Source organism: Mesocricetus auratus, unplaced genomic scaffold, assembly GCF_017639785.1.
Source record: "Mesocricetus auratus isolate SY011 unplaced genomic scaffold, BCM_Maur_2.0 Super-Scaffold_6730, whole genome shotgun sequence".
NCBI classification, from domain to species: Eukaryota; Metazoa; Chordata; class Mammalia; order Rodentia; family Cricetidae; genus Mesocricetus; species Mesocricetus auratus.
In genome coordinates, this window is record NW_024429184.1 from 75156836 (window position 1) to 75166730 (window position 9895).

At 43.9% G+C, this 9895-nt stretch overlaps 1 pseudogene; it reads left to right on the plus strand.

Moving 5' to 3' along the window:
• Window positions 1-5231: 5231 nt before the first annotated feature.
• LOC101822535 lies at window positions 5232-7842 on the plus strand (annotated as a pseudogene).
• The last annotated feature ends 2053 nt before the right edge of the window (window positions 7843-9895 follow it).

Consider the following 9895-nt stretch of genomic DNA (forward strand, 5'->3'; position numbering starts at 1 on the left):
ATTCCCATTTTCCTAAGGAATCTCCATACTGATTTCCAAAGTGGCTGTACAAGTCAGCACTCCCACCCTCAGTGGAGGAATGTTCCCCTTTCTCCACATCCTCTCCAGCATAAAACGTCTTTGGAGTTTTTCATTTTAGCCATTCTGACAGGAGTGAGATGGTATCTCAGAGTTGTTTTGATTTGCATTTCCCGGATGGCTAGGGATGTTGAGCACTTTCTTAAGTGTCTCTCAGCCATTTTAGACTCCTCTACTGAGAATTCTCTATTTAATTATGTACCCCAATTTTTGATTGGATCCTTTGGTGTTTTGGAGACTAGCTTCTTGAGTTCTTTGCAAATTTTGGAGATCAGCTCTGTCAGATAGTGAATATCTTTTCCCAATCTGTGGGTTGCCTTTTTGTCTTGTTGACTGTTTTCAGGAAGCAGTCTCCTGTACCAATTCATTCAAGAGTGCCTCCTACTTTCTCTTCTAACAGGTTCAGTGTGGCTGGATTTATGTTGAGGTCTTTGATCCATTTGGATTTAAATTTTGTGCATGGCAATAGACATGGATCTATCTGCAGTCTTCTACATGTCAGCACCATTTGTTGAAGATGCTTTTTTTCCATTGTATAATTTTAGATTCTTTGTCAAAGATCAGGCATTCATACTAGTATGGGCTAATGTTGGGATGTTCCATTTGATTCCATTGGTCTATCTGTCTATTTTTGTGCCAATATCAAGCTGTTTTCAGGACTATAGCTCTGTAATAGAGCTTGAAGTCAGATATGGTGATGCATCTGGATGTTGCCTTGTTGAACATGATTATTTTGGCTATCTTGGGTCTTTTGTTTTTCCATATAAAGTTGATTATAGTTCTTTCAAGATCTGTGAAGAGTTGTGCTGGGATTTTAATGGGGGATTGTGTTAAATCTGTGTATTGCTTTTGGTAAGATTGCCACTTTTATTATGTTGATCCTACTTATCCAAGAGCATGGAAGATCTTTCCATTTTCTGGTGTCTTCTTGCTGCACCCTCTGTGCAGCCTGTATCCAAGAATGTGGCGAGGGTGTTGGGATTGATGACACAGAGACTGGTCGGTTGCATTAAGAAATCTTTATGCTCCCCAAGTCGGCTTAAGAGAATTTCCCAAGAAAACGCTTCCCTTCAGAAAAACTTCTGTCATACATACACGCACACATCTCCCACACATCTCTCTTTCTCCTCCTGGCTGGTGGTTAAATCCCTGACACCAGAATCGGTGACAGCAGGGGGCAGAAAGAAGTAGCTAGCTATCTGGAAGATCAAAGTCAGGGTGTTTCAGTGAGCCAGCCTTTACCGAGCCCTTATCAGGAACTTATGGCTCTGGTAAACATTTCTTAGGGCACTGGATTGTTTTCAGTAAACATGTTTTCAGTAAACATTGTCTCGCAGCTGCCTGCTCCCAGGCTGATGGAGGAGTGGGTTTCCGGCCAAGGTCTGTTGTTCCCACATCTTCTTTAATTTCCTTCTTTATAGGCTCAAAGTTCTTGCATTACAGGTCTTTCACATGTTTGGTTAGCAATACCCCGAGGTATTTTATGTTGTTTGTGGCTATTGTAGGGTGATGTTTCTATGATTTCTTTCTCAGTACTTTTATCATCTGTATATAGTAGGGCTACTGATTTTCTTGAGTTGATCTTGTATCCTGCCACTTTGATGAAAGTATTTATCAGCTGCAGGAGTGCCCGGGTATAATTTTTGGGTCACTTATGTAAACTATCATATCATCTGCCAATTGTGAAAGTTTGACTTCTTCCTTTCCAATTTGTATCCCCTTTTCTCCTTTTGTTGTCTTATTGCTCTGGCTAGAACTTCAAGTACAATATTGAAGAGGTATGGCAGCTTTGTCTTGTTCCTGATTTTAGAGGAATTGTTTTGAGTTTCTGTCCATTTAGTTTGATGCTGGCTGTTGGTTTGCTGTATATAGCTTTTATTATGTTTAGGCATGTTCTTGTTATCCCTGATTTCTCCAAGACCTTTATCATGAAGGGGTGTTGGATTTTGTCAAATGCTTTTTCAGCATCTAGTGAGATGAGCATATGATTTTTGTTTCTCAACGTTTTTATATGGTGGATTACATTGATGGATCCCTGCATCCCTGGGATGAAACCTAGTTGATCTTGGTGGATGAGTTTTCTGATGTGTTCTTGGATCCAATTTGCCAGTGTTTTATTGAGTATTTTTGCATCAATGTTTATGAGGGATATTTGTCTGAAGATCTCTTTCTTAGTTGTGTCTTTGTGCAGTTTGTGTATCAAGGTTATTGAAGCCTCGTAGAAAGAGTTTGGCAAAGACCCTTCTGCTTCTGTTGCATGGAATACTTTGAGGAGAATTGGTATAAGCTGATCTTTGAATTTCTGGTAGAATTCTGCACTGAGTCCATCTGGACCTGGGCTTTTTTTTTGGTTGGGAGTCTTTTGATGACTGTTTCTATTTCTTTAGGGGCTATAGGTCTATTTGGGGAGGTGATATTTATCCAGAAAGTTGTTCATTACCTTTAAATTTTTGAATTTTGTGGAGTACAGTTTTTCAAAGTATGACCTGATGATTCTCTGTATTTCCTCTGTGTCTATTTTTATGTCCCCCTTTTCATTTCCAATTTTGTTAATTTGGATGTTCACATTCTGCCGTTTGGTAAGTTTGGATAAAGGTTTGTCTATCTTGTTGATTTTCTCAGAAATCCAACTCTTCATTACATTCATTCTTTGTTATAGTTTTCCTAGTTTCTACTTTATTGAGGTCAGCCCTCAATTTGATTATTTCTTGGCATCTACTCCTCTGGGTGAATTTGCTTTTTTGTGTTCTAGAGCTTTCAGTTGTGCTGTTAATTCTCTAGTGTGACTATTCTCCAGTTTCTTCATGTGGGTATGTAATGCTATGAACTTTCCTCTTAGCACTACTTTCAAAGTGTCCCATAAGTTTGGGTATGTGTGTCCTCATTCTCATTGAATTCTAGGAAGTCTTTAATTTCTTTTTTATTTCTTCTTTGACACAGGGGTGGTACAATTGCATATTATTCAATTTCCATGAGTTTGTAGGGTTTCTGCATTTTGTGTTGTTGTTGAACTATAAGTTTTAAGCATGGTGGTCTGATAAGATACATGGAGTTATTCCAATTTTTTGTACCTGTTGAGGTTTGATATGTTGCCACGTATGTGGTCAATTTTTGAGAAGGTTCCATGTGGTGCTGACAAGAAGGTATAATATTTTGTGTTTGAATGGAATGTTCTATAGATGTCTGTCAAACCCACTTGGGTCATAACTTCTATTAGTTCCTTCATTTCTTTGTTAAGTTTCTGTCTAGCAGTCCTGTCTAGTGGTAAGAGTGTTACAGGATCCTGGCATATCTCAGACTGCCATAGACAGGAGAAAATGTCAGGAAAACCTGCTGAGTCACATTCACCAAATGTTGTTCTTTTGTTTAAATTAGATAGCATGATGGAACTGGAACCAAGAGATACATTAACCATGGAGTTTATTAATGGGAGGAGGAGAGTGAGAGGGGGAGGAGAGAGAGAGAGAGAGAGAGAGAGAGAGAGAGAGAGAGAGAGAGAGAGAGAGAGAGAGAGGGCAAAGGGCGAGAGAGCGTGAGAGCTAGAGAGAAAGAATGGGCAGGGATCTGTCTTTTAAAGGGGTCCTTTGCATCTGCATGCAGACTAGTACTAATGGGACCCTGGGCTGACCAGAGTACTGCCTGAGTGCGTTCTGCCAGGTGACAGGGGCAGACCATCATAATGCCTGAATAATTACATTTGATTGTTCCAATGGCCAGAAGACATAATATTCCTATTATGTGTAGCCTGGAACAATGATTATAAGGTAAGCAACTTGTGGGAAAGCTCCTGAAGATGGATAGGGAAGGGAAAAGTGACTCCAGGAAGGGGACAGATGGCTTCAGTGTATGTGACAGGGTCTGGAGAAAGTGAGAAAACATATATATGTATATATATACATATATATGTATGTATGTATGTATGTGTGTGTGTGTGTGTGTGTGTGTCCCAAGTTATAAAAGAGCTTAGTTTTAGAGTTTCATTGGTGAGTAGAATGATTTCTGGAAGGTCTGGCTGCCCTGAGGCCTTTCTGCAGCTTTGGATATGCATTGTTAGTGGGGCAAGGGTGTTAGTAGGGTACTATGTGCCAATGGTCACAGAGTTTTCCAGTAGCAGGAACTGTGCTACAATTATTCCTTGCTCAAGAGCTCAATTCATCTGTCAGTTTTAACATCTTAGATCTGAGCCAGCTATTATGAATTCACCATAGCATAAACAATGATTTCTTAGATTCTCTTCTTTCTCTACTAGAACCTGCAATTTATCACAGAAATAACAGTAGTAGTAATAAAAAAAGTTGTGAGGCTGGATATATGGCTCAGTGGTCAAAAGGGCTTTCTGTTTTTGCAGGAGACCCTAGTTCCGGCACCCACATCACCTCCAACTCTGAAGGATCCCATTCCTCTCCTGGTCTCATTAGGAACTGCATGCACACAACCACACATGCACACACATATGCACACACACACACACACACATTAAAAATAAAAAGAGTTGTGCACTGCTCATTGCGGATTGCATCAGTAATCCCAGCACTCATGAAAACTGAGGCAGGAGGGACATGAGTTTGAGGAATGCTGAGCTATAGAGTTCCAGACAAACCTTAGATAGGAGAGACCCAGTCTCAAAAAAACAAAACAAACAAAAAACCTGCCAGGTAAAATTGAAGGTGAGAGGCTAATCTGTATGAGCTGGTGAAAGAGAGAATAAGAGAATTAGGGTAAGGAAAGAGAGACAGACACTAGGGGCTGACTAGGTGGCACTTGCCACAAGGCCTAGTGAAGCAAACATACTCTGTTCGAGAATCGAGGGTGAAATCAGAACCAAAACACTGAATGAGCGGACAACTCACTGAGAATTAGCGACTTCATTCAAACCAGGTGCTGATGAATGTATAGGTTTCAAAACTGCAGTAACAAATACCATGCTAGTTTTCTGCCTCAGCACTGAGCTCCTGGTCTGCCTCAGTTTTGGTAAGTGAGTCAGGCCTTCAGAGGCTGGGACTGCCTCAGCCCCAGGCCAGACCCCGGACACACAGAAGCACAGATCTGACCAGCCATCTTGTTGCCATCTACTGAGGAACCATTTTTCATGCAGTGGCCAAAACTTTGAGGATCCTTGATGCTTCTCCTTCACCCTCTAACTGACATCTGTTATGCACCTTAAGCCATATTGGAAACTCTGGAAGAGAAGGTGCCCTCTCAAAGCCAGCACGGACGTGCTGAGAACTCCTGTAAACCACCAAAACACTGTCAGTGATGAAAAGGGCAAAGCTAAGTACAAGAAACCAATTGTCTTTCCTTCAGCCCCCCCTTGTCAAAGCCTCGTGTAGAAAACCTGTCTCCAAACGTTCTGTGCGGCATAAGTGGAAAGAGGCCTGTGGAGAGGAGCCGGAATGTGAAAGCCAAAAAGCATGTGACTGTGTGACAGTACACCAGAGTGAAGAAGGACTGCCTGGTAGCTGGGCTGTCACCAAGCCTGGAAATCTGAAGAAGATTGTAATCTTTGCAGCCCACCAGAGTAGCAATAGGATAGGATCTATGAAAAACAACAAGCTCCCAGGATACCAATGGGAGAGCCACTAAAAGAAGGAAAAAAATCAGGGGACCTTATGAAAGCCAAGGTAGAGTTAGAAAGGCTGAGAGAAACCAACAGCCAGGGCTACTAGCCTGAGCCATTTGCATGTGGCATCGAGCACTGTTCTGTGCATTATGTGAGTGACAGTGGGGCTGGCGTCTGTACAGGGAGGCCTCTGTAGGTGACACAGATGGCTGCCTTCCTTTTTTTTTTTTTTTTTTTTTTTTTTTGGCTTTTACGAGACAGGGTTTCTCTGTATTGTTTCGGAGGCTATCGGTCCAGCCCGGCCTCGAACTCACAGAGATCCGCCTGCCTCTGCCTCCCGAGTGCTGGGATTAAAGGCGTGCGCCACCAACGCCTGGCAATGGCTGCCTTCCTTGAGCAGAGAGAGCCAGTTCTCTGCTATCTAACTATGAGAAAAACTTCACAAATCTCCTGCTATTGTGAGGATTTATGGCCAGTCCCAAGGTGTGCCTCCCGTACCTGAGCCCTTCTCCAGGAACTTGTGAAGAACCCACAGAAAGAGAAGAGGATGGCAGATCACAGAGTGAGTCAGTCCATGTATTTGGTGCAGTCGCCAGGTTAGGATCTGGGTGGCTGAAGTGCCAGGGTAAGAGGGAACCTGGGAACTTCTGTCAAAATGTAGGCAGAGCACTGCTCACTAATAATGCTCAAGCCAATGACAAAAGGCATTGGAAAAGGCAGCCCAGATGCACCTGCCACCAAGGCGCATCCCACACAGTCAGTGTCGGTGGGTGAAGGACCTTGCACAGCTTTCATTGTTCTGCAGGTGACCAGATCTGGGATGGTATGTCCCAGAGCTGTCCCTCATTGCCAGCAGGTGTGAGCTTCCAGAATTAGCAAACAGCTGTGAAAAACTGCAACAGTCATGGCCTAGAAATGGCAAATGAACTTGATGAATTGCCCTTTTCCTCTTGCATCTGTCTCCAAGCCAGTGGATTGCCCACAGACACTATCAATTGTACGAGTAAGGAGGTTGGACCACTCAGGAACCACAGTCCTGACCAGAGAAGGGAACAGAACCTGTGTGTATCAGCATCACTGTGTGTGTGCACAGTAGAGAAAGACCAGCCCGCTTTAAACTGAAGACCCTCTGCTGGGGGTGTTGTTTTTTCTGTCGCCTGGACAGGACCAGCAAGAGTGTTCCCAACTGAATGGACACACAGCACCAAAGGCGTCAGAGGCCAGTCAGCCATAAGACACCACATGTGAGGAGAAAGATGTTTCTGTGGAGCCGTTCATCCCAGCAGCCTCTGTGGTGGAAAGTACATTAACAGTGCTTGAGGGCATCCAGTTGGAAGAAGTGATGTCTCCGGACTTCCTGGAGACAGATTTAAAAACCAGCAGCTCTGGGGCCTCAGTCATGCCTGACATGATGCCTCACAGCATCACGGTGAAAATCTTCCAGTTACTCCCCACCAGGGTGTCGCACCTGCTGTGCGGCCTGCATCCAAGAATGTAGCGAGGTGGTCGGGATAGATGACACAGAGACCGGTCGGTTGCTTTAAGAAAACTTTATATTTCCCAAGTCAGCTTAGGAGGAGACCCCAGTCCGCTTAGGAGAGCTCTCAGGCGAAATCTCAGGAGAAGTCTCCCCAAGAAAAAGGGCTTCCCTTTTTAAGGACTCCTGCCATTCATCTACATACCATTCTTTCCTCCTGGCTGGTGGTCTAATCTCCGGCCCCAGAATTGGGGAGACACCCCAGGGAAACAGGAAGAGGCATCTAGCCATAGGAGGTGTGAACGGCATGGTATTTCAGTGAGCCAGCCCTTATCTGAGCCCTATCAAGCTTTAAAGCACTGAATTGTTTTCAGTAAACATTACATAGATGCCTGCTCCCAGGCCGAAGGGGAAGTGGGTTTCTGCTCAAGGTCTGGTGTCCCGACACCAGGGTTTAGTGGTTCTTAAACATACCTCCTACATTTCAAGTTCATCATCGAATGCTACAACATCAGGCCAGCAGCTTCTTGGTGGGTTCAAGACCTATGCTATAGAGGAGGCCCTTGCAAACAGGGCAAGAAAAAGTATGTGTGCTGGTATGATGCCACCGGTCTCGGAAGTGGCTGTAAGCTGGGCCTTCACGACAGTCACTGGTCACCTGCCTGCCAGTTTTACTTGCGCAACCCATAAGAAATCGACAGGGAGTGAAACAGAAGAGGACGACTGAAGTCCATATGAGAGGCAACAGGACTGTGAAACACCTGGGGGTGCGACCTCCTCCCGGCCCATTCTGGAGCCTGCTCAGTTAGACTGCCATTGCTCAGGCAGTTTTTAAAGTCTTAATTTGCCAGCTGTTCAAGAGATTAGTTCCATGGTTTTGGAGAATGGTGCCTCACATTTAACACATTTAACCCTTTCAGCTGTGACACGCTCTGCACATTTTCCTCAATCAAGGACATTTAGAGGTCACCAGGCAGTCTCACAAGGGGATCCTGAAGTGTTACAGCACTGGTTCTGTATTTTAAGTGAGTGAAAAGGAAAGAAATACTTCAAGAATGAAGACACAAGATACCCAAACTTATGGGACACTTTGAAAGCAGTGCGAAGAGAAAAGTGCATAGCACTACGTGCCCATATCAAGAAACTGGAAAATAGTTACACTAGAGAATTAACAGCACAACTGAAAGCTCTAGAACAAAAAGAAGCAAACTCTCCCCAGAGGAGTAGATGCCAGGGAATAATCAAATTGAGGGCTGACCTAATAAAGTAGAAACTAGGAAAACTATACAAAGAATAGTTGGAGGCTGGCCTCCAACTCACAGAGCTCTGCCTGCCTCTGCCTCCTGAGTGCAGGGATTAAAGGCATGCCCCACCAATGCCCGAACATGTCTCTTCAGATTGTATAAATCTTTCATCTTTTACTAAACATTATGCCAATTTTTAAAAATACAAATGTTTAAAAAAATCAATTTCTTTTGGAGATAATCTATTTAATTGAAAACTAATTTTCAAATGAAAACATCTATTTATATGTGAGAGCTAAACTTTCTTAGCCTCTCAGTGAGCCCTCGACAGAGTAAAAACCCCAGCATATTTATATTAAAATAGTTTTAAAATAAAATTTGTTCATAATCATTTTATAAACCTGGCCATGGGGAAGTTATCTTTTCTTTTGGAGGGCATGCTTAAATTAGTAAACAGTTTTTAAACTTAGGAGATGGGGTGGTTTTAATCGGTATGGGCCCCACAAACTCCAGTGTTTAAATGGTTGGCCTACAGGGAGGTATGGTCTTGCTGAGGACCCAAGAACCCAGGACCCTAGGAAGCAGATGCCACCTCCCTGGTGACCCTTTCCTTGCCTCCAGGGTTTGAGGCAAAGATGATACCAAGGCGCACAGTGAGTTCCAGGTTCTCTCAAGGTCCTCACGCCCTAGACTGTGGGTCTCTGGGTCATGACCTCCACTGACCACAGGTTTGAAAGAACCCACAACTTGTAGTTCTGAACCCGAGAAAGCAAGTGGGATTTCTGCTGGAGGAGACAAGGTGCGGAACTCTTTGACTAGGAGCCCTACTCCCCCCACTCAATTTACTCATACAGTTGCCCTAAGCTGTTTTCAAACATTCACAGGAATTTGGGTGGAAAGCACAAAGCACATTTCTCAGGGTTTTATAAAGTCGTGCCTTTGACGGTAAGTCTCTCAAGAAAGCTGTTACACAAACCCCTTGTTTCCTGAGCAGATCACAGAGTGTAGGGATGGCTTCCATTTCCCAGGCAGCCTTACCGAGTCCTTAAGAGACCTTAGAGGAAGAAATAAACTTTCTCACGTCTCAACTCAAGTGAAATAATGAAATGTGAAGAATTTCACGTTTAAACTTAATGAGAGATATTGGAAGCTGGGTATTACTCTGCAAAACAAGGCACTGAGAGCAGGGAGTGGGGCGCCAGAGTGTGAAGTGATGCCAGAGAAAACCAGAAGTGACAGACATGCACCTCCAGTCTCTGCGAGTGAAGACAGCTGATGGCTTTTTTCTCTTCTCCAGGACAAATTCAAGGGAAGGCAGCAAACCAAGGAACTTCACAGATCCTGGCTGTTGGCAGGGCTTATTGCTCAGGTTTGGGCAGTGTGAGTCAGAACAAGCCCCAAGTTTTCTCTGAACTCTATTGGCTTTCTATATCTCATGGAGAGAGGGCAGATTCCAGAGCTCCACATGGTGGCACAGGCCTGTGGTACCCTGCTGGAGGCTGACATGTCCTTGAGTTTGGGAGTTCAGGACCAGCC